Below are 23,756 nucleotides of genomic sequence, written 5' to 3' on the forward strand. Positions count from 1 at the left end.
CGCGCGCGCGGCACCTCTCACCCCAGAACCGACCTGCCCGGCCAGGCACGCGAAGCCCGGCTGAGGCAGGCGTGGAGAGAGGAGGAGCGGTTGGAAGGTCCCCCGGGGGGCCCGTGGGAACCCAGAACGGGTAAACATGGCTCTTGGGGATCTAATTAGGCCACTTCCTGGGCAACGGCAGGCGGGAGAGGACGTGGACAGTAGCCCTGGGCACAGGGACTTGGGCCCATCCAGAGAGCCGGTCCCGCTCCTCAAACGGCAGAGCGGGGCGGGGCTGGGGGCTGGGAGAATGACTGTGTGTGGCGCTCCTGGAGAGCCGGCCTGGGGGCCCAGCGGCGGTGTCGCCAAAGGCCAGGGGCTCCTGAGGAGCCGCCGCCCCAAAGCCGGACACAGAGGCCCCCCTACCAGGGAAGGCCTTTCTGCCCAATCATCAGTTCTTCTACAGAGCTGACAACTGGGAGAGCCCCACGGAGGCCCTGGATGAAGAAACTCCTTTGCCAAGTCTCCAACAAATGAGCCTTGGCTCATCCACCTCGGTGACGGGGAGCTCATCACCTCTCGGGGCAGTCTTCTCCAGGAGTGGGCACTCCCGGCTGGAAGGCCCACCTGAGGCCACGCGAAGCCGACCCCCCTGTCGCTCTCTCACGCCCACCCCACTGGTTCTGTCTCAAGGTCAAAGACACCAAACAACAGAGACACACACTTGGGACAGTCGAGGCCCCTTTACCCAGAGGAAGTGGAGCCCAGAGTCCCTTGCTGTCATTCAGACCTCACCATCACTCTGGTAGGGGAAACGGCACAAGGAGCCCCATTTTATAGCGGAGGGGACCCCCAAGGTCCTGTTGGGAGGGGCCATTATTTCTACTTCTGCTGGGATTGTCTCTCCCACTTCAGTCCCTCAGCTCAGGGGCCACGTGACCCAGGCTGGCTCGTCAGCATTGTCCCTCACAAGCCTCAGTGACTGGTTTGGGGACAGTCATGTGACCACAATCCTCTGAAAACCCTCTTTGGGACTTCTGCTGACCCACGGAAGAGAGATACTCTCCTTTGCTGGGGGCCTACAGCCGCTGGCAGGCACGACAGAAGACAGCCCACTGAGAATGAAGCCAACACGGAAGACTACAGAGAGACAGAGACTTGAAAATGCCCCCCCGAGCCCCTGGATCCAGCTCTGCCTGAAGTTCATGCCACCTCGAGATATTCTAATCACATGGGACAGTCATGCCTCTTTTGGGTAAAGCCAGTTTGTGCTTCTGTCACTTGCAACCGAGAGTGCCAAGGTCCACGCTGGGCCTTCTGCCCAGTTTACTGTATCCAGGAAGCCCTCCTGGCCCCTTGATGGGTCCAGGGTCAGGGGGCAGAGTCCCGTTTAGCTCCGAGGCAAGAGCGGGTGCCTGTAGACAAGGCTGGTCACAGCTAAGGCCGCCTGGAAGGAGGCTGCGCCAAGGAGGGCACCCCCCCAGCTCATACCTCTGTCACCACGGCCCGGACTCCGCAGCCCAGAGCCGTCCAGGGCAATGGGCATCCCCACATCTTCTCCAGTGCCCTCTGGAGACTCCCCTCTGTGGGATGAATTGGGGAGCCCTGGGGCACACTTGGGTAGAAATGGAAACCAAAGGAATCAGCCTCACTCCCCCAAAGCACTCCTGGTGCGCTCTGCACTCCCCTGTGCCCCGTGACAGAGGGGGTGGGCGATGCCACGAACAAAATCTCCCTGGCACTTCCCGCGTGCCTGGCACTGTGGCTCTAACTCTGCACACCTGCCCTGCAGGGCAGTATGACCACTGCTTCTGTTTTGGGAATGTGGGAACACAGAGAGGTTCAGTCATTTTCCTGAGGTTGCACAGTGAGTAAAAGAGAGCTGGGGTTTGAACACAGCCCATCTAGGGTCACCTCTCATCCTGCCCAGCACCCTCACAGTGCTGACATCCCCAGAGCCCATAACGTCTCAAAATGCCAACCCCTTCCTGCCCTCCCCTCTCAAAGCCTAGGACAGAGGGTAGGAGGCAAAGTGTACTCCATCAAGGTACCTCCATCTGCCTTGAGGAAGTAAAGTCAGAAAGCCATGTCAGGAAACCTCGTCTCTGAGCCAGCAAGATCCAGGAACACCTCTTCCTACAGGAAGCCCTCCAAGCTATCTACACACACCTTCTCCTCCCTTCCCTACAACTGAGGCAGGGCTGTGGTCTCCTCGCCAAATACTGACTGGGGGGGATGGGGGGGGGGCTCCAGGTTCCTCAGCCAGAAGAGCTGCTGAAAGTAGGGAGCTGAGACCTCCAAAAATGGTACAGAAACGGGCCCCTGCGGGTGTGCACAGGACCGGGTTCCTGAGGGTGCTCAGGAAGTCCTTCCCCCGCAGAATCGGCTGACCCAGCAGCACCCTCTGGGCGTGCTACCACGCCCCTTGGCAAGTCCTAGACCACCCTCAGCTCTCACCGACACAGACAGGACACCCACTTCCTCACCCAAAGGCACTGGCAGGAATCCCGGCCTGGCTTCCTCTGGCCCAGCCCAGCAGGCCCCGGAGCTGCACAGGGCCTGGGGCCCCGGAGGCCTCAAAAAGAGGAAGTGGGGGCTTTGGGGTGTGCGGGAGGGGCAGGCAGGCATGAGGAGAGGCCCCACCCCGGCCCCTTGGGCCCAGTCCCTGCACCCAATGCAGCCTGGGGACCCTGCTGCGGCAGCTCGGAACCCACAGACACAGTCTGAACCTCCTCGCCTGACTGCCATGCATGTCCCCCTCCACCGCCACCAGCGCCGAGCAGCCCTCAGGCCTCTCCCTCTCCACACCTCCACCCTCACGGAGCCTGACCTCCCCCCACGCGGGCCCCTCCCAGGCTCCTGTCCACGGTGCCGTCTGTCAGACATCCCAGCACCGGCCTCACCGAAGTGTCATGGCAGGATCTGTGTCTGTGTCCCGCAGCCGGGCCCTGGCAACTGCTTGTGGAACAGAGTGAAGGATGGACGGATGGACACACAGATGAACCGACAGCTGGAATCCCAAGCCCGGCAGAAAAGGCAGGGGAAAACAGGCAGGGCAACTTTGGAAGAAGGAGAGAGAGGCCATCAGGACAGAAGGAGGTGAGAGGCACCCATGTGGCTCAGTCGGTTAAACGTCAGACTTCAGCTCAGGTCGTGATCTCACGGTTCACAAGTTAGAGCCCCACGTCGGGCTCTGTGCTGACAGCTCGGAGCCTGGAGCTTGTTTCAGACTCTGTGTCTCCCTTTCTCTCCACCCCTCTCTGCCACTCACACTTGGTCTCTCTTAAAAATAAACATTAAAGGGGCGCCTGGGTGGCTTAGTCGGTTAAGCGTCCGACTTTCGCTTAGGTCATGATCTCGCAGTTCGTGGGTTCGAGCCCCGCGTCGGGCTCTGTGCTGACTGCTGGCTCAGAGCCTGGAGCCTGTTTCAGTCTGTGACTCCCTCTCTCTCTGACCCTCCCCTGCTCACGCTGTCTCTCTCTCTCCTAGAAATAAATAAAAAACATTAAAAAAAATTAAAAAAAAAATAAACATTAAAAAAAATGAAAAATTTTTAAAAAGGAGGTGAGAACATGAAGGAAGCGTGCCCCTGGGAAGAACAGGAACCGCTGGTCCCAGTGCAGATCACCTCTCCCCTGTGAGCCCTGCCGGGTGGGAGGAAGCACAGGTTCAGAGCCCAGCTCTGCTCCCATGGACCTAAGTCCCAGTCACCCATACCCTGAGGCTCAGTTCTCCTCATTGGTAAACTCAGGTGCTGATAGCCGAGTCCTGGGGAAAAGTGAGGCGCAGGTCACAGATGGCCAGCAGGCTGCTTGTGAGGACAAAAGAGCAAATGAGCCCAGAAAGAAGGCTCCGTTTCCAGAGCTGAGGAAGCCCAACTGTGGGGTCCAAATGGAAGAGACAGAGGCATGAAGCAGGCAGGGACCGCCCCCAGAACGCTCTACTTTATCCTGCCATCCTGGTGACAGCCTATGAGGCCATGAAGCAGGGGCAAAAGCCAAAGTCCCCCAGTGACGTGAGCCCTCCAGCCACCCCCACCCCCACCCCCCCGGCTGACCAGGGTCCACAGGCTACCCATCAGTCTTGAATCCAGAAAGTCCCAGCTCGGCCACCAACGTGCTCTGTAACCCTGGGCAAGTCCCTTGCCCCATCTGGACCTCGGTTTTCCTTCTTGCAAGGAAGGTTCTGTCAGACCTCGGAGGCCCGGAGCTGGGCTGGGCGTGGAGTCTGAATCATAAAATGACAACAGCCGAAGGGGACAGCCTGGGTGTTGTCACTTGGCCCCAGAGGGCTCATTCTACGGGTGGGGTAGGGATTGTTCTTTGCACCTGAAATCCTCCCTGCCACTTCGCCTGTGGTTGAGCCTTATCATAGTCAGTCTCTCCTGTAAAATACAAATGCCTCATTTACCCCTCACCTCCTAGGCCCCAGCTGGCAGGGGTGAGAAATGAACTTTGCTATGTCCTATGCCAGTTCTCATGATGGTTAGGAAATGCCTGAGGAAAACTCGTCCATTCAATCATCCACTTGTTTGTTTATCCATTCACCTTGAGAGAGATCCATGCATTCATTCTTTTACCGGATGTGTACTGGCACCTTCTATATGCCTGGCACCAGGCTGGATGCCAAGAGGGAACTATGCTCCAGGCACAAGCTCCCAGAAGGCAGCACCCTCAGAGCCCGCCTTTCCCAGGTGTCTGTACAGAGTGGGTGTCCATGCAATGGTGCTTATTCACTAACTGACTAATCAGTCAACCAAGGATTATGGACATAAGAACATTTTCCCTGGCTCTTGCCTGAAATTCCACCATCGGTGATTCATTCCTAAAGTTAAGCACTGCCCTCACTAAGCTCCCCCTTTAAAATGAAAACACGTTGGGGGCACCTGGGTGGCTCAGTCAGCTAAGCGTTCAACTCTTGGTTTCAGCTCATGGTTCAGAAGTTCGAGCCCCACCTCGGGCTCTGTGATGACAGTGTGGGGCCTACTTGGGATTCTCTTTCTCTTTCCTTTTCTCTCAGAATAAATCAAATAAACTTAATTTTTTTTAATAAAATAAAATAAAAACCCTCTCATGCCCACATTCAACACATTTCTGACCTCTTTCCCCTTGATAAGGAAGGACAGAAAGGGCTCTGCAAGTGCCAGTTCAGCCCAAGAAGGCAGGGCAGTGGTCTAGCCACTGACTTCACGCTTTGCCCAGGGCCCCAGCAGACAGCCGGTGGTGAGCAGGCATGCATGGGGTGGGGAGATGAGGGAAGAGATCCATTTCACAAAGCCACGGATATACCCCAGGGTAACCACTACACTGGAGAGAGCGAGGAAGATATGACTACCCTGCCAGTATCTTGTTTAAAGAGGCAGCGGAGCCCAGAGGAGAGAGAACAAGCTAGAATGATAACTTAGACCAAGGTGATTTCCAAGGAGAACAAGAAACCATGAAAGAATTTTCAGACAATGCTGTAGTGGGTCAGTCCTTCCTAACCTGACACAGAACCTAAAGGCCATAATGAAAAGACTAATCAACTCAATTAGATTTAAAAAAAACTAAATCTGGCTCCGTCAGCCTAGCATACGACTCTTGATCTCAGGGCTGTAGGTTTGAGCCCACTCTGGGCATAGAGCTTACTTAAAAATAAATAAGTAAATAAACTTATTTTAAAAATCTACTATATTAGGGGTGCCTGTGTGGCTCAGTTGGTTAAGTGTCTGGCTTTGGCTCAGGTCATGATCTCACTGTTCCCGAGTTTGAGCCCTGCGTCGGGCTCTGTGCTCACAGCTCAGAGCCTGGAGTTTGCTGCAGATTCTGTGTCTCTCTCTCTCTCTCTGGCCCTCCCCCACTCAACTCTCTCTCTTTCTCTGGCCCTCCCCCACCCGCACTCGGTCTCTCTCTCTCTTTCCCAAAAATAAATAAAACAATTAAAAAATCTTTTTTAAAGTATTAAAAAATCTACTGCATAATAAAAGCTATTAAGAGCAAAATCAAAAGATGAATGAGAAATTAGGGAAATATTTACAACTCTTATCATAGGGAGCTAATCTCTCACATATGTAAAAAGTTCCCACAGATAAAAAAGAAAAAGCCCACCAACCCAGTATAAAAATGGGAGAAGGATATGGACAGAAAGTACACAGGCAAACAAATGGCTGTTAAACATTTAGAAAGAAGCTGACCTCACCTATAATAAGAGAAACACAAATTGAAACCACTACATAAAATCTCTTTACCTATGCGATCAGCAAAGATCAAAGCATTTATAGAGCATTTATAGATGGCAACAAAATGAGCAGTCACACTCAGCGTTGGCAGGAGTGTGATTCAGCATAACCCCAGGGCAGGGCGGTCCCGCAATTTAGTCACGTGTAACAAAATCACGTGTGTACACACAAACCTTTGATGTAACAAAACTCCTTCAAATGATTTATCTTACAAACACTTTCACCCCTGTAAAATGACACATGTACAAGATTATAGGTTGCAGCATTACAATAACAAAAGAAGATGACGTGTCTATCAGTTAGGAGACCGTGAAATAAGTCGCAGTGCATCCTTCCTGGGAAGTACTATGCAGCTGTCAAAAGGGTGCGGCAGTGAGAAGTCTGCTGGCCTAGGGTATTCCGTGAAAAGTCCACATGGCCATTGTGGTGTCTGGAACGGGTACCGGCTGAACCAGGACACGGGATAACCAAAACTGATTCTTTGGTGGAGTGAGTGAATCTCCAGTCTATTTCTACTGTCATAGTGCAGCTTGTGCGATTAAAAAGAAGCTCTTGGAGACCGCGTGGGTCAGTTAAGGGCCTGGCTCTGGCTCAGGTCATGACCTCACGCTTCATGAGTTCGAGCCCCACATCAGGCTCTCTGCTGTCAGCGCAGGGCCCACTTTGGATCCCCTGTGCCCCTTTCTCTGCCCCTCCTCCCATTCTCTCTCCCTTTCTCTGTCTCTTAAAAATAAATCTTTAAATAAAAGGGGGGGGGCGCCTGGGTGGCTCAGTCGGTTAAGAGTCCGACTTCAGCTCAGGTCATAATCTCCCAATTCGTGAGTTTGAGCCCCGCGTCAGGCTCTGTGCTGACAGCCAGCTCAGAGCCTGGAGCCTGTTTCTGATTCTGTGTGTCTCTCTCTCTGACCCTCCCCTGCTCACGCTGTCTCTCTCTCTCTCTCAGAAATAAATGAAACATTAAAAAAAAAAAAAAAAGCACCTTAAAAAAAAAACAGCCACCTGGGTGGCTCAGTCAGTTAAGCAGCCGACTCTTGGTTTCAGCTCAGGTCATGATCTCAAGGTTCGTGGGTTCAAGCCCCACGTTGGGGTCTGTGCTGACAGAGCAGAGCCTGCTTGGAATTCTTTCTCTCTTCCTCTCTCTGCCCTTTCCCTGCCCACACACTCGTTTTAAAATAAACAAACGTTTTTTAAAAAGTTCTTAATACAAAATGCAAGATCTACTGCATACATAGTGCCTATAGCCAACAATACTGTAGTGTACACTTCAAATTTTTCCTATGAGGGCAGACGTTATGTTAAGGGTTTTTTTCCACACCACCACCACTACTACTACTACTACTACTACTACTACTACTACTACTGCTATTAGTAGTAATAACAATAATAATAATGAAGGGGGCGAAAAGAAACTTGTGGAGGTGAGGAATAGGTTTAGGCATAGAGTGTCATGATGGCTTCAGAGGTGAATACTTGTCTTCAGCTCATCAGCTGTATACATTAAATATGCACAGCCTTCTCTACGTCAATCATACCTCAATAAAGTGGCTTTAAAAATAGATTAGAAACTTGGGGCACCTGGCTGGCTCAGTTGGAAGAGGGTGCAACTCTTGATTTTGGAGTCATGAGTTCAAGCCCCATGTTGTGTGTAGAGATTACTAAAAAGAAAAATAAATAAACTTAAAAAAATAAACTAAAAAATAAAGACTCCGCTAGAAAATTCAAGAGCAACAGAAGGTGACTGATAATTAAAGGGACACATATACAAACATGGAAAGACACATTCCAGGCATGTTTATTGGTGTGGGGGGTCTATGTATCTAAGTATGTACGCAAATATGTGGAAATAAAAGCCTGTATACGGTGCGCCTGGGTGGCTCAGTCGATGAACTGTCCTTTCTTGATCTGGGCTCAGGTCATAATCTCACTGTTCAACATGGAGCCTACTTGGGATTCTCTCTCTCCCTTTCCCTCTCTGCCCTTCCTCTGCTCATGCTCACACTCTCTCTCTCAAAATAAATAAACTTAAAAAAATAGAACTTGTTTTTAAAAAAAAAATTAAAGGAAGGAAGGCAGACAGACAGACAGACCGACATCCATCTCGGGTCCATCAAGTGTCAGTTGCACAACCCTGAGAGAGTCACTTCTCATCACTGTGCCTCAGTTTCCTCATTTGAAAAAAGGGAGAATAAATTTCTGACCCTGCAGGGCTTTGAGAGGATTCAACGAGTTAAGGCACGCAGGGAGTGAGGCTCTGCCGGGCACAAAGCACCCAAATCGAGATGACAAGTATTAACAAGTTGGCAGAAAGGGCTGTGAGGTGGGAGAGGGGAGGAGACGGGGCCCCTGGCCCCCTACTCTGCCCTGGGAGGGGGCAGCACCTAAAAACTGCTCTCCGGGGCCCTGAGCAGCAGTAGGGGCTGATGCCCCCATGGGGTGCCTCGCGGGGCCTCGATGGAAAGGCCATCCATCCACCCAGCCTGCGCCCAGGGGGAGGTGGCACGGTCCCGGAGGACTGACTGCCCTCGGGCACCCAGGCAGCACCCTGGGCCTGCTTTGGGGAGAGAATGCAGAACCCCGGCCCTCAGGAGAGGCTCCGCAACCTCTGAACCCAACCGGGGAGACTCCCTCTGGCCTCTGGCCTCCCTCCTCTGAGAACCTCCACCTCGGTGAGCACCTGCCAGGATCAGGCCCATCTCCCAGGTGGGGGTGGAGCTGCTCTCACTCGGCTTCCAGCTGGGGGCGGACTCTGGAATCCTAACCTACTTGTTCAAAGCCCCCTGGCTGGGAAGCAGGAGAGGTGGAATTCAAACCAAGACATGCCTTACTCCAAGGCTCGAGCTCTTTCCTAACCCTCGGTCTGCATTTTCTGAGGCGCGCTGCCCACCAGCAGAGCCACAGAGAGCTACACACACATGGCCAGACCCAACCACACTGGTTTCTGGTCACAGGCAGTGCAGGGCTTGACATTCCCCCCCTCCTTTAAAGAGTCCCTGTATACATTAGCAATTAAAGGCTCTGAGAAGTACTGCAGAAAAGAAACCTGCTGAGTTAAAATACAGCTAAACATTCCCCAGTCTCTTGGTTCATGGGACTCTTTTTGCATTAATCTCCAAGGAACTCTTTTTGGGAAAGGCTGACTGTGGAGTCCCCAAGAGAGCTCAGAGCTCCTCCCTGGGCAGCTATGGCCCAGACAGGCCACTATCCTCTCCCTTCTGACAGCCCGGGGAGCCCCCTCTGGCTGGGAGCCCCCCTCTCCCACCTCTCCCTGAGCCTGGGTTGGGCCGGATGGACACACAAGGGAAGGACAAGCCAGTGCACCTGCTGGCGGGTCAGGGGACCAGCCCTAAGCTGGCCTCTGGGGTAGAAGTGAGGGGAGGATGGGAAAAAAGGCCTGGGTGCACAGGCCCCTCCCTCAGGCAGTTTTAACTTGGGGAAGCAATCCGCCCTGCAAAAGAGAAAGCAAGACAGGGCCCTAAATACCAACCAGGAAAAGAGCCTCCTGCCTGTCTTGGCTGCACTTCCTGCCTCTCTCAGGCAATGTAGGGAAGTGGCCCACCTTCCAGAGGCGAAGCAGTGCAGGGGACAGAGCGCTGGGCTGAGTATCAGGCGACCCAAGCTACTGTGCATGCTCAGCCTCTCAGCTGCTCTGATCCCTTCCCACTCAGACTAGTGGAAGAGCTGGCCACAGACAGGTCAGTGGGAAAAACCGAGGTAAGACATCCCGCCCAGAACTCAGCAGGCCATGCTGGGGGGCACGGCCTCCCCCCAGCCGTCCATGGAGCCCAGCAAGACATCACTGTCTAGTCTGGGCCCCCGAAGCCACAGTCTTGTCCGCAGGCCCCCCACAGGGCTCCCGCAGCACCAGCCACCAGAGTACCCAGCTCTAATCCAAAGTGCTGAGACCCACTTCCCCAAGGCTTCCTGAAAACCTGAGCGAGGCCAAGGGGGCACGTGATGGCAGGGGGGGCGGGGGATGCCTGGTGGAAGCCGAGCCCAGAGCCCGGAAGAGCCCTTCTGCAGGGGAAGCAGGCTTAGCTGACATCCCTTACCACAAAGCCACAGCCTGGCCCCTGGAGCTGCAGCCACACAGGGGCTTGGGGGGGCCTCCCCACAGCTCCCTAGAGCCAGGCCCCCCGGTCCTGGTCACCTACCCTTTCCTTCCACAAACTGCTGCCCTGCAGAGGCAGGCTCTGGCTGGGTACCGGAAGCCGTTGTGATGGAGCCCGAGTCCCAGTCACACCCTAAACACAAGCTTCCCCTTGGGACAGAGCTTCCTGTACCTGTCCGGGTCCCCATGAATGCCAAGCCTGGTCCCGCTCACCCCCGGGCCCAAGGCCTCCTCCGGGGCTTCCAGAAGCCTTCTTCGTGACTGCATGATTTGACTTATTTCAGTTCCCCAAACAAGCCCCACCCTTTCGTCTCCAGGCTCTGGCCGCCTAAAAGTGCAGCCGACCTCCCCACCCCGAAACCCCCTGCCTGGCAAACTCCAGCCCAACCTTTCAGAGCCAGGCTCAGCCGCCACCTTCCATAGGAGGCCTGCCCAATTCCCTCCTGATCTGGAGTCAGTGCCTGCCTCTGCTTCCCCAGTGCCTGTGTCAAAACACAGGAGGACACCTGGCCTGTCGTTGCCCGGCTGCCTGATGCCTCCCCCAAGGCTGACGTCTGGCGACTCACTGCCCAGCTTTCAAAATCTGACACCTGCCTGGCACACAGGGTACACTTAGGATGCAAGCTCCATGGACTGAGACAAATACAGCCCGAGCAGGCATTCGGGGGCTGGGCCCCACCCTGGGGTCCCTGTCCCTGTCCGCATGAGCTCGGGCAGGTCACCTGCCTCTCAGCCTGGGTTTCTCACCTGAGCAATGGGGAGATTGCTGGTCTATTCTGGCAGTGAAATGACCTCATGGCTATAAAAACTCCTCCCAAATCCCGAAACTTCACACACTTAAGGGGGGGCCAACCTTGTTGTTTTGCTTTGACCACAGGAAAGCAGCCCTCCCCCCTTCCTGGGGCCCGTGCTCCTCCATCCAATGAGTGCTCACTGGGTCCCTGCTCACTCCAGGTACTGGGCGACAGGCTGAAGCTGTGATAAGCAAGGTCCCTTGGAGAGCGCATGTTGTGAAGGGAGAGGAGACACATGTAATAAATGAGCCACATGAGGAAGAGAAATACTGGGATGGGCAAGGGAGCAGCCTGGGGCTGAGGAGTCCAGAAGGCAGGAAAGCCTCAGGGACAAACCATCAGAGGGGCTGTGTGACCATGGGCACGTTAATTAACCTCTCTGGGCCTGTTTCCTCACTCAAAGAATGGGCTGGTAATGGTAACCCAATGCTTAGGGGCTTCACAGAGAGGCTAGTACAGAGGGACTGCCATGAGGTGGGGTCACCCCAGCTGGCTCCAAACACAAGTGGGGACAGCCTGAGAAACCTTGATATCAACAGGCACTAAGGGATACCCTATAAATCCCAGGGGTCCTGACCGTCCCCCCCCCCCCCCCCCCCCCCCCGCAAAGGTAGCCCTTCCCTTGCTCCCCTGCCCAGAAAGCAGAAAGGATGCAGAAGTGCTGGTCCCTCCCAGGTGCCACCTGGCACTAAGGCACCCCTTCCCAGGGGGCCTCAACAGTGGCTCCAGGGAGTCTGGGTGTTTCAAAAGAGGAGGCCTCCCCATTAGCCCAGCCTGGGGCCCACATTAAAGCAGCACCTCCAGCTGACTTCAAAGGGCTCCTCCTCCCCGGGCGGCCCCATGGGAGACAGGTGTGGGAAGCGGGGGGCGGGGAACGGCAGAGCCAGGAGGACCCTGGACCACACTGGCAGGGAGATGTGCAGGAAGGTGGGTCAGCCTGCCCGTTGCAAAGATGGGGAGGCTGAGGCTAGCTGGAGGGGACAGCTGGCCCGTCACCCCCACCACTTAAGGAGGCCCGGGGAAACGGTGCATCCAACAGGGCTCTGACCAGGAGAAGGCACACCAGCCCCAAAGCTGGGGAGCCCGCTGGGGCTGTCTGCCCCGGCCTCTCCCGGCTCAGCCAGCCTGCGACACCACCCGAGTCAGCTGGTCCCAGAGGCAATGAGATGGAGCCACCCCCCAGAGGCAGGAAAGGTCCCTGCAGGGGATGACAAGGGCCTGGGTCCTAGAAGACAAAGGGGACCCCGCCAGCATACTCTGGGTCCTGAGAGGCGGCGGGTGGCACCCCCATGCATGCACCACCCCCCATGGGCCTCCTGTTCCCTAAAAGCCAGGCCTGCTGTGCTGCAAACCCCAGGCGGACACGAGCTCTTCCCTGGGTCATGAGTACTCGCGTCCCAATCACCTCCCACCAGGCGCAGGAGGAAGTGGGAGGAGGGTCAGGTATGTGCCTGAGAACTGGGGTGCCCGTGACAAAGACCTCAATTTGTTCTGTTCCCTTGGGCACAGTCAGGTAAATCCTTCCAGCGGTCGCCGTAGGGAGGCGTGCAGACAGGGGCATAACGGGGAGGATGGAGAGAAGAGGGTGCCCCTCATGTCCCCTGGCACCAGCACTGACGGGGGGATCACCACAGAGCCCGGGAGGAGGGAAAGGCTGCCAAGTGGGTGACTCCGGAGCGGCCCACTCAAGCCTCCTCGTCTCCCGAGCTCGAGGACCCCGCGGGGGGGGGGGGGGGCCTTCACATGGGTGACACAAGCCAGGATGGGGTGTGAGGTAGGGACGCCCTGAGCAGAGGGCCCTCGTGGACAAAGGGCAGGAGAGAGGCAAGCAGCGTGCTGACCCTGTCGGGGGGGGAGGGGGGGAGTGCACGAGAGGCCACAAGAGGTAGGACGGGACCAGGCAGGTGGGCTGGGACCAAAGGACCTCAGAAGCCAGGAGAGGGGTTCAGACGTGACCCCAGACAGGAGAGACTGGTTGAGCATGTGCATCGGAGGAACCCAGGAACCCCACACACCCCTTCTCCAGGGCCCAAGGTCGGTGATCCCACCCCACCCCAGGCATCCATGTTTCTCCGTCCATGCAGCACCTGGCTGGTGCTCGGGCAATGCCCCGGGCACAGACCTCTCAACACCATCAGCAGATGACAGGAGAAAGGACGACGCAGTATCACGGGGAGAAGGGTCACCAAAGAGGAACTGAGCCCACCTCTGACCAAGGCTCGCCCCCAACCTCACCCCTACACCTAGAGGGCTTCCAGGGAGGAAATCAGGGAGTGGAGGGTGCTTGGGCCCAGGTCTGCACCCAGCACCTGGCAGCGCCCCAGGCATGGTGTGGCCGGCTGTGAAGTCCACGGGCAGTGGCAGGTTGAGCCAGATGCTGATGGGTGTTGGGTGGGCTCCCTGCCACCCTCCCTGGGGGGCTGAGGGAGGGAGGAGACTGCAAGCCAGGGCAGGGACAGAGCTGGAGGGCCACAGGAGTGGGGAGTGGGCTGGTGGCACTCAACATGCACAGGCCGCCAGGGAGACTCCAGACCTGGGAGTGCTGGTCTCCAAAAGCCAGGAAGAGGTTCTCATGCGTGTTCGAGTCCCCCAGCAACCTGCCCGGGCACTGCCACTTCATAGAGAAGGAAACCGAGGGGCTGCGAGATGGGCTGCAGGCCACCAGGGAGGCCCCCCCACCTGAGACAGGACAGGCAGAGAGCCCTCAACGCGGCCACATGACGGCGACGCCTCCCCTCGAGCTGGGGCTTTCCTGCACCAGGTGCAACACGTCACCCCTTGGTTAAGCCTATAACCACCTGACACACGGGAACCATGAGGGACACCTCTTACAGACGCAAGAGACTGGCTCAAATAACCTGGCTCACCTCACATGCTGCTGGAAACAGGCAGAGTAGGGCCCGGGGAGGAGGAGGGGGCAGGGGGCTGGACCCAATGACCTCCAGAAGACCCCTGGCCTCCCTGGCTGTTCAGATGTGATGGTCTCGGGCACTGAGCCAAACCGCCTCCCAGCTCGTAGCGAGCGGGTCTCCTCGCCCACACCACGTGCCCGCAGGCCCACCACTCGCGCTTCCCTCCCACCCCTGGGACCTGACCCCACGCAAGGCTAGAATGAGCCACTGGGACTCGGGCGTCCAGAGTGACCGGCCCTGCCTGCTCCCTCGGCGACCCCAGAAGGGTCCCAGCTCGGTGGAGCACTGCCCTCTGCCCGAGGCCTGGGAGCGGGGAAAGTTGCCACCGGCAACTGTGAATGTGCCCCATGCCCTCCTCCTCCAGGAGGGGGGACAGGTCAAGGACACTGAGCGACGGGCCCCAGCCACCCCTTGACGCCCCCCAGGAGGGTAGGATGGCAGGTCATGAAGTACGAAGGGTCGGCTCCTCCACCGCCTGCGGAAGCAGGACCCCGGCACCAGACCCAGGAGGCCCGGCCCGGCTCCTGGCGGGGCAGCCCTGGCCCAGCCCCCTGCCACCTCGCAGTGGGTGCAGATGGGATGGGGCCAGGCCTGCGGGGCGGGGGACCGAACTCACAGGAACCCGATTCCTCACTCCCACAGTGAGGATCATGTCCGACTCATGCGCCTGCTCAGCTCTGCCCCACCCAGCCTCTCCAATGAGGAGGCACCGCGCCCTGACCCCTCTGGGCTCTCTGTGACAGGCAGTGTGCGCACATGGACAGCCCTGGGGACGGGCTCGCTGTGTGACCCGGGACAAGAAAGTGCCCCACTGGGCCTCTGTCTTTCTTCTCCTCTGCAAACCAAGGGGCGGGGGGGTGGGGGTGGAGGGTCCCTACCGCTGGGTAGGGGTGAGGGGAGCAGGAAATGGGTTAAACCAAGAGTTATAGACTGTAAAGGGGGTGCGTGTCCTCACAACAGCATCATGTCTGACAAGCATCTCCTCTTGCAAAGCACCTTCAGCCTGTTGAGAGGCCCGGCTCCTGCCCCTTCCCACCGCTCACTGGCTAGGCCCTCCCTGCACCTCCCCCTGCTGTAGGCCCCACAGGAAGATCTCTTCCCTTGAGACCCACCTCCGGCTAAGGGGCGACCACCCCTCCTCTCCCAGCCCCCACAAAATGGCTGCTGGTAAAACACCACGCCAGGCACTTCCCCCACACAGTTCACACCTTCCCTTCTGAGGGCCCAGGATCCAGAGCAATCTGATGGCCTCCCCTCCTCTGCAGCTACACCTCACATCAGAAGCCACAGGAAAACCCCATAAGGCCCCTGGAGGTGGGAGACCCGCAGCTTGGTTAGGAACAGGCCCTCCCAGACTGTGGACTCTGCAGACGCATGCACACCCGGCCAGCCCGTCACTTCACACTTCCTCTTAGGTCTGCTTACTTCTAGTTTCAGTATCTTCCTTAGTTAGCTCTGTCCCGGGCAGAGGGACATGGTGAAGTCACAAATCCAAGGTCTTATCTATAGGTTTGTTTGTTTGTTTTTCCTGAAACACATTAAAATAAATGCCTAACAAACGTTAAGCATGTCCATCCACATTCAGCCTGAAACCGCCACACAGCCCCCGTCTGAGAAAGGCCAGTCTAGTCACTCTCTTGACGGCCACCCTCAGGTCGTCCACGCGCACGCCTGTGGCAGACTGCCCATGGCCACACAGACATCAGGGCAGAGCCGGCCCGGGCTCCGGCCAGGCCCCGGGGCCAGGGTCCCTGGTGCACTGAGGCCCAGCCCGGCCCTCTGCGTTCCTCACCCCTCCACTCCCCTCCCCCAAGCGCTGGCCAGAGAGGAAGCGCCCAGAGCCAGCTGCCCTGAACCCCAGGTAGAAACAGCACCTGATCTGCCCCGCGAACATGTGTCTGCAGGAGCACCGAGAATGATCCAGAAGGACCTAGTCCCAGGGTCCACGTTGGTCCCCGGGTTCCTTGGGTTGGGAGGGGCTGGAGGGAAAGGGAAACCTTTCCGTTTCCTGAGGCATCTTGCCTCTCTGTCTATTGGGCATGTAGCGCGCTCAGAGTTTGTTTGCAGGGTTATTTTAACTTCACAACAGACGCGGAATTGTCCTTCCCTGCTGATCCTTACAGTCACCGAGAACAGTAAAGTGTACTCGTAAGTGTGAAATTACAACCCTGCAAAGCCAAGAGGGCATCGGAGAGCCCACAGCTCCCCGAAGTCCAGCACACCCCCCCCACACCACGGTCATAATGGCACCTCCTTTTCAGGCTGGGCAAAGCCCGGGACAAGTCGTCTCTGGTCCTTTGTCCAGGAGCCGCCCCACCTCCCGTGACCCCGACCCTGTCGGCCCCCCGCCCAGCCCGGCCGCTAGGACTGATGGCGCCCCGTCCCCACAGCGCGCTTTACCTGGCTCTCCTCCGGTGGGGGCGGGGGGGCGCAGCCAGGCCGGGGTCGGAGGAGCCGGCGTGGAGGCAGGCCGTCCCTCGCCTGTCCCCCCACCCCCGGGCCAGCGTCCAGGCTCACACTCCCGAGGCAGCTTCGCTGCTACCTAACGAGAGCGAGTCACATCTGGGACCCACAACTTCCTGCTCCGGCAGCCGCCTCACAAAAGCTCCGGCCGAACCCTCAGCTCAGCGCCTCCGGGGCTGGGCGGGAGGGGGGCACTCCCAGCTGCAGCGGGGGCTCAACAGAAGTGGGAGGGGGCAGTGGGCCAGGCTCCTGGCTCCAATGACTTCATGGAAATTGGAAGCTTGAAGCTGGAACAGTTTTCAGCAAGTGAAAATAAAATAAGCACCAAAAACCTCCATTAGAAGCCCCGGGACGGCGGTCGGAGGCCAGGAGCAAATGCATCCTTGAGGAGCATTCAAAGCTAGAGCAGCCTGGTGCCGGGGCCTCATCCAGGCTCTGCCACTCACAGACACGCTCTGAGCCTCAGTTTCCCCACCCACGTAGTGAGTGGTCATCTCTGAGAGGTCAAAGGTCTCCAGCCTCATCTGCTGCCTTTCCAACTCCCAGCTGTCCCTGCCGGGAGTCCCTATTCCAAACAGCTCAAGCCCCCAGAGAACCCCAGCAGCCCTGGGCCCCAGGAGGCCAGGAATCGAGCCCCTTCTGCTTAGCCAGCCCTCAGTTTCCCCACTGGGATCATGTGGTGCTCAGCTGTGAAGCGGCAGACAGGAAGGGCGGGGAAGCGGGGAGCGGAAACCTCCCAAGACAGAGTGGGAAGGCACTGCCAGTCCTTAGGGGCCCGCGGAGCATGTGACCTGGGGGGGCCTGGGGTCACTTTCTACCTTTCCTCCCAATGGCACAACCTGCCGTTTGGTAACAAAGTGGAGATTTTCCCAGCTGACACTCCTGCCCTCCCCAGGCCCCCCTTTCAGCTCCCTCCTCAGAGGAAACTGAGGCTCAGGGAGGTGGCTCACTTGCCCAAGCACACACAGCTAAGAAAGGCAGAGCCAGGATTCAAACTCATGTCTATCTGATTCTGTGGCCTGTGCTTTCAACACTCACCCTGTGACCCTCGTGGGGCCAGAGAAAGGCTTCCCTGAGGACAGGCTCCTCCAAACCCCACTACACCCTCCTCAGCCGGTACCCTCAAGGGAGAGCTCCAAGCCCTGGTGCCCAGGGCTCCCAAACGTGCTGAACAAACTTCCCCGGAGGAGGGGCAGGCTCGGGCTTCCTCAGCATCAGACCAGGAGCTGGTTTCTGCTCACTCCAGGTGCCAGGGCGCAGGCACGGCCCCCTCTCCTGCTCCTCTCAGCAACACCGGCCCTCGTCCCCGTGGGCAGGGCCCCTGTCTGGTGCTGGGGACATAAACATGACTTGGCCACAGCCCCCAGCAGCCAAGCTCCCAGGCTAGGCCGTGCCCCCAGCAGCCTGCCCAAAGGTCTGGGAGAACCACCCATGAAGACAAGAAACGCGGCCCAGAGCTCAGGGCGGACGGACCTCAGCCACCTGGAAGCCGCCGGCTGCAGAAAGTGGCAAGGCCACGAAACAGTGGGCAAGAGGGAGTAACAGCGCAGCAAAACCAAGGCAGACAGGGCTGTCAGGCGGCCAAGGGACAAATAACGCGGAGCCCTGAGCCAACAGCTTGGCCTCGTTTGACACCGGGATGACAAGCCCCTCCCCTTGGGAAGAAACCCCGTAGCACCCGTTGCGTTTCGGACTCTAGGCAGGCTTCCAAGAGGGGGTGTGAGCAGGGAAACACTTTTTCCTTCCCCTAAAGTCAGGGGGCTCGGCACACCCTGAAAGCAACCGGGCTGGCGATTTACCAAGGCAGCCCCTTGTCCCATGGATGCGGAATGAAGAGCCTTCAGAGCGACAGAGTCAGAGGTCCCCTGAGCAACCTTGGCAGCCCAGGAGCCCATGTGTAAAGCAGCCCAGCTCTTCGGAAGGCTGGGAGGCTTACGTGAGAAACATATGTCAGGCACATAGTAAGTGCTAAGTTAAAGCCGGAAGACAAGGGAGGCCAGCCAGAGTGCGCGCTCTCAGTTCCAAACCCCAGACCCCACTCACTGCACACCTGCCCTGGTCAGAGGCCTCCTGTGGCTTCGCTGTGCCTCCTGAGTCAAGTCCTGGCTCCTCGTCCCGACCCCCCATGCCTCATCCTCCCCGATTAGAAGTCAGAAGGTCCTCATCCCATCCTGTAACTTGGAGCCAGTTGCATGGCCTCAGCCAGTCCCTTCTCCCCTGGAAACCCAATTTCCTGCCTGTCGAGTGAAGGAGTGAGCCGGGGCGTGTCCCTGTGTTCCCAGCCTGGAAAAGAAAGGGATCCCAGCAAGTCCCTGAGCCCACATTCCACGTGGAACTCTTTTATCCCCTGACTCAGATCACCAGGGCACAGTCAAAATGGAATGGTCAAAACGCTACCCATCCTGCCAAGACGTGTACAAAGGCCACCTCTTCCAGGAAGCCTTCCCCACTGTCCCATCATTACCGCCTCTGGGCCACACAGTCCCACAGACCTCTCCATAGAGGGTTTATGGTGCTACCTCCTTCTGCAGTATCCATTTCCACTCTTCCTGGGGGGAACTGGCCCTCCGGGGGTGGGCCCGTGACCACTGTCCACTGAGGAATGGGCACAGGACTCAAAGTGGCCCAGTGAGATTCAGTTCTGGGACTTCTGTTGGAGCTCTGTAGGAACAAGATGCTCTCCTTTCACGAGGTGGGTAGCATGTGGGCTGGAAGCCCCTGGCGCCATCTTTGCTGTGCGGCAGTCAGCCTCCAGATGAGACCGACTCGGTGTTCAAGCCCCCCCCCCCGCCCCACCGTACCACCTTCAGAACAACAAAATAGTACAGAAATCACAATGTGTGACTTCTGAGGTCACGAAAGACACAGTGGCTTCCACCCTGGCTCTGGGGCAAGCCGGCCACCATGTTGTGAGGATGCTCGAGCAGCTCTGTGGCAGGGAACTGAGGCCCCTCCCTCAGCCAGCCCCCCACCGCCAGCCGTGTGACTGAGCCACCTTGGAAGCAGAGCCTCGCAGCTCCGGCGGAACGTCTCCCTGCGGTTGCAGCGGCCCTGCCCGCTCAGGAGTGACCAAGTATCGCCTCTTCTCTCCCATGAGGCACACCTCTCCCCAGCACCAGGCACTCAAGAGGCCCTCAGGGACACTTCTGCCTAAGTGATCCGCACTCAGATTCTCCCAGCAAGAGCACAGAGCAGACACGCCGCATCCGCTCCGTGGAGCCTGCCCCCCTTCGCCCACCCGCCTGGGCGGACAGCGCGGGCTGGCTTAGCGCCGGCGCCAGGTCTTCCAGGCTCTAGGCCAGGAGGGCTGCGGTGCGGTCCCCGCCGAGGGGGCCTCGCTGAAGCCGGCACAGCCCTGTGGCCCCATCACTCACCAGACTCCCAGAGTGATTTTTCACACTTGGAGGGGGTGTGCACGCCAAAGCATCGACTCACCTCCAGCCCCTGTGCCTTCACCTCTTCCTGGCTGTGGGCTCCAGGATGTGCTTTCCCAGGCTGGGAACCTAGCGGGGGACACGCTCTGTTCACTCCTTCACTCGACAGGCGGGAAACTGGGTTTCCAGGGGAAAAGGGGCTGGCTGAGGCCATGCAACTGGTTACAAGTCACAGGATGGGGCCAGCGGGTGGTCTTGAGGGGCGACGTGGGGCGAGCCTCAAAGCCACTCCAAATAAACACATGTGCTAAGTAAACAGCTCCTCAGCTACTAAACCCAGCTTCTCGCAGCCACCGCCCCTCTTCGTGCAGAAATCTGCCGTCTGTCACAGGTCAAATGTCGGAGCAAGGAGAGATGAACGCACTACGGTGGCAGTGTGGCCCGCCAGGGGCCAGGGGGCTGGCTCCCACGACCCCGACGGCCCCTGCCAGGCCCGGGGCCACGGGGCTCTGGAGAAGGAAAGGAGTCCTAGTGTGTCCAGTAACAGCAGAGAATCCTGAAAGAACAGATGTGAAAGCTACTGCCCTGCCAACCAAAAGTCCTCATTTCCTTTGAAAAACTTGGCAGCCGGGCCCGGCCAGCGGCCGCCTGTCCTTCCCACACCCGGCTTCAGTGTGAACCGCGGAGGGGCAGGGAGGAAGGCCACGCTCCTCCCGACAGATCCCGGGAAGGGGGTCACCACCGTGATGCCACGCTGTGAAAACACCAGCCTGCGGACCTGCACGGGCGTTGGGTGCCTCCTCCCATTTAACAACACAACAGGTGTGCAGATGTTTGTTTGCACACAAGAAAATCCACAGGAGGGGCGCCTGGGTGGCTTAGTCGGTTAAGCGTCCGACTTTCGCTTAGGTCATGATCTCGCGGTTCGTGGGTTCAGGCCCCACATCGGGCTCTGTGCTGACTGCCAGCTCAGAGCCTGGAGCCTATTTCAGAGTCTGTGTCTCCCTCTCTCTCTGACCCTCCCCTGCTCGCTCTGTTTCTCTCTCTCTCTCCTAGAAATAAATTAAAAAAAAAAAATCCAGAGGGATGTACATAAATCTCGGGAGTTATCCCTAAGTGATGGAACTCAGCAGTTTTACATTCATCTCTGTCTTATTTATGATGTTTTTCCAATTTTCCCTATAGAAAACAAACGACCCATACTATTCAAAGATACCACGTAAAACTACTATGAAGAAAAAAAAAAACAGGAATAAAACAACATAACACCCTGAGATCCCCCAACGCTGGAACTCGGCCCTGCTTGTAACCAGGTGGAAGATGGAAAGGTTTATAATGTAAAATGCGACCACCTTCAAGCCACAGCACGTCAGTGGCTGCCAGCATCACAAAGGACACGCAGACGGACGATGCAGACCTCCCAGCAGAAGCCTGCAGCCCTGTCTCGACTCCGGCATGCTCTGCTGCAAACCGAAACTGACTGAGATCGAGCCTCCAGATCCAACTACCGATTCGCAGGAGGGTCACGGGGGTAAGGAATGTGTTGCACATTATAGAGGCTCTACCGTAGGAAAAGGGACCCAGCTTCAAAACACACACACACACACACACACACACACACACACACACACACACCAAAAACACCAACATGGCACTCAGGAGAGAATGAGTACCAATCCCGCAGAAGGAAGAAGACTGGAGAATGATATCATACGATCTCATTATACAGACCTTATTTGGACCCCAATTTTTAAATTTTTTTGGATTCAAATCTTTAAAAAAAACTAATATTTGATGTGTATAGAACAATTGGAAATTTGAACTCTGAGTTGGATAGTTACAATCTTAAGAGGCTACTGCTAGGTTTTAGTTCTGGCAATAATACTGGGGGGGGTGGCCCTTATCTTGTAGTAATATATACTACAATTGTTTAAATTTCTTTGGTGTTTGTTTATTAATTTGGGGAGAGAGAGAACATGAGCAGGGGAAGGGCAGAGAGAACACATAAGAGGGAGAATCCCAAGCAGGCTCCCCACGGCTGGCACGGAGCCCGACGCGGGGACTGATCTCACAAACCACGAGATCGTGACCTGAGCCAAAATCAAAAGTCAGACGTTCAAGCGACTGAGCCATGCAGGCGCCACTGTATGCACCTCAGTTTGTACAGAGGAAGTGTTAGGTCTGAGGGGACAGCAAGTGGGGTAGGCATGACTCCAGGCTGGCCTGGAGCTGGAAATGGTAGCACTACCTGGTGGGTCTGTCTTCCCCCGTAGACATGTAATTTTTCCACAGTGAAAGGCTGAAGCGGCTCTGGCACCTGTTGTCTCTTTCGAGTGTCAGCGGTCAAAGGGTTGCGTTAAGCCCCTTCCCCAGATGGGGATGTGCAGACCTGAGAGAAGAGGGAAGGCCACTTACAGGGGGTCCAGAACTAGAACCTAATGACAAAACCAGACTCAAGGCTGCTCCCTTGCTGGAAGGGGAGCGGGGCTGGGTGGAGGCAGTTCCCCACCCCCCAAACCACCGGGCTGAGCTCCCAACCTGATCCCCAGACCGCTCTGCGGGAAGCAGGGGCCGAAGGCCGCAGGGTCACAGGTCTACAGTCACCGCCAGCACGGGGCACAGGCACAGGGCCTCCTTGGCCTCCGCGTCCACTCCCCTCCCCTCCCGCACAGGAGCTTAAAGGCTTCCAGTACCAGCCAGCGACAATTAACCCCTCTCCCCACAAAGCCCCTCCCAGTCTCATCCCCCGACCACAAGGCAGTTTGCAGGGGGCGGAGCGCCCTCCCAGCCCCCAGACGCCGCCTTCCGCAAACCTGCACCCGGTCTGCACAAAGTGGCCCGGCCTTACTTGGGCCTCATTTACCCTGCGGAGAGAATCACCAGTGTGCTGTACACACTTCGCTGAGGCTCTTGAGGGGAACGCTCTCACTGCAAAACTATCAGGCACAACCTAGATGTCCAGCAACAGGGAACAGAGAAAGCCCACCAGGGTGGCTCATGTTGCAGAGGCTGGGCATGAGAAGCCCAGCAACAGCCCTCACAAACCGTGGGGAAACGCTGGGCAGACAGAACTTTCCTTAGAGGACAGCGAACAAACCTGTCCGGTGCAGTTTGTTTGCTTGTCCTTTGTTTAAAAAATGAGAAAGTCCTGGGGCGCCTGGGTGGCTCAGGCTGTTAAGTGTCTGACTTCCGCTCAGGTCACGATCTTGTGGTTCGGGAGTTCAAGCCCCATGTCTGGCTCTGAGCTGACAGTTCAGAGCCTGGAGCCTGCTTCAGATCCTGTGTGTCTCTCTCTTTCTCTCTGCCCCTCCCCTGCTCATGTTCTGTCTCTCTCTCTCTCAAAAATAAACAAACATCAAAAGAATTTTTTTGGAAAAATTTTGAAAAAGTCCTCAGGAAGGACATAGGCTGGTATGTTAATGGGCTACTTCAAAGAGCACAGACTCTAGTTTATGTCCATCTTTATTGCTTACGTTTTCTGACTTTTCAATAATAAATGTGAATTCTTGCTGTAATTAACATAAAAAATTCAAGGCACTTAAGATAGGAGCTCATATTGTCCTCCTCCTGGGAACAAAGCTCAGAGCCCTGGGCTGAGGTGGTAGAAGCTGCATGGCAAGGGGCCGTCTGAAGGTCACATTGCCTCTCTGAGCCTCAGTTTCCCCCTGACAGTGCCTGCCCAGCCTTGCCCATTTCTGGCCTTTACACATTCCTCTTGAGCACCTGCTGACCCTGCACCCAGGCCAGTGGGGAACCAGGGCCATCGGAGCCTGGGCACTGGGGTGAACAGTCCTCGCAGCCACATATGCAGAAATCCACCCTGCTCGCAGTACCTGGGTGGCTCAGTCGGTTAAGCGTCCAACTTCTGCTCGGGTCATGATCTCACGGTTCATGGGTTCGAACCCCACT

The 23,756-nt window shown here is 56.9% G+C and overlaps 1 protein-coding gene across 9 annotated transcripts in view; it reads right to left on the reverse strand.

The window, feature by feature from the left end:
• The window catches only part of ADCY7 (adenylate cyclase 7), a 59,541-nt gene that overhangs the window by 29,190 nt on the left and 6,595 nt on the right, over positions 1–23,756 (reverse strand). The window contains exon 1 of one of the 9 annotated variants that reach the window (XM_039241888.1): positions 19,909–19,957. The exons of 2 other annotated variants lie outside the window; for them this stretch is intronic. The gene's annotated coding sequence lies outside the window, so the exon portion shown is untranslated. Of the gene's footprint in view, positions 1–2,882; positions 2,909–4,095; positions 4,159–10,347; positions 10,386–10,476; positions 10,552–13,956; positions 13,969–16,410; positions 16,555–19,908; positions 19,958–23,756 lie in introns of those variants that run through there. 6 more of the 9 variants (XM_039241871.1, XM_039241932.1, XM_039241880.1 and 3 more) reach the window with 6 other exon arrangements.

This window comes from Hyaena hyaena, unplaced genomic scaffold, assembly GCF_003009895.1.
Source record: "Hyaena hyaena isolate Hyena2069 unplaced genomic scaffold, ASM300989v1 scaffold_7, whole genome shotgun sequence".
NCBI classification, from domain to species: Eukaryota; Metazoa; Chordata; class Mammalia; order Carnivora; family Hyaenidae; genus Hyaena; species Hyaena hyaena.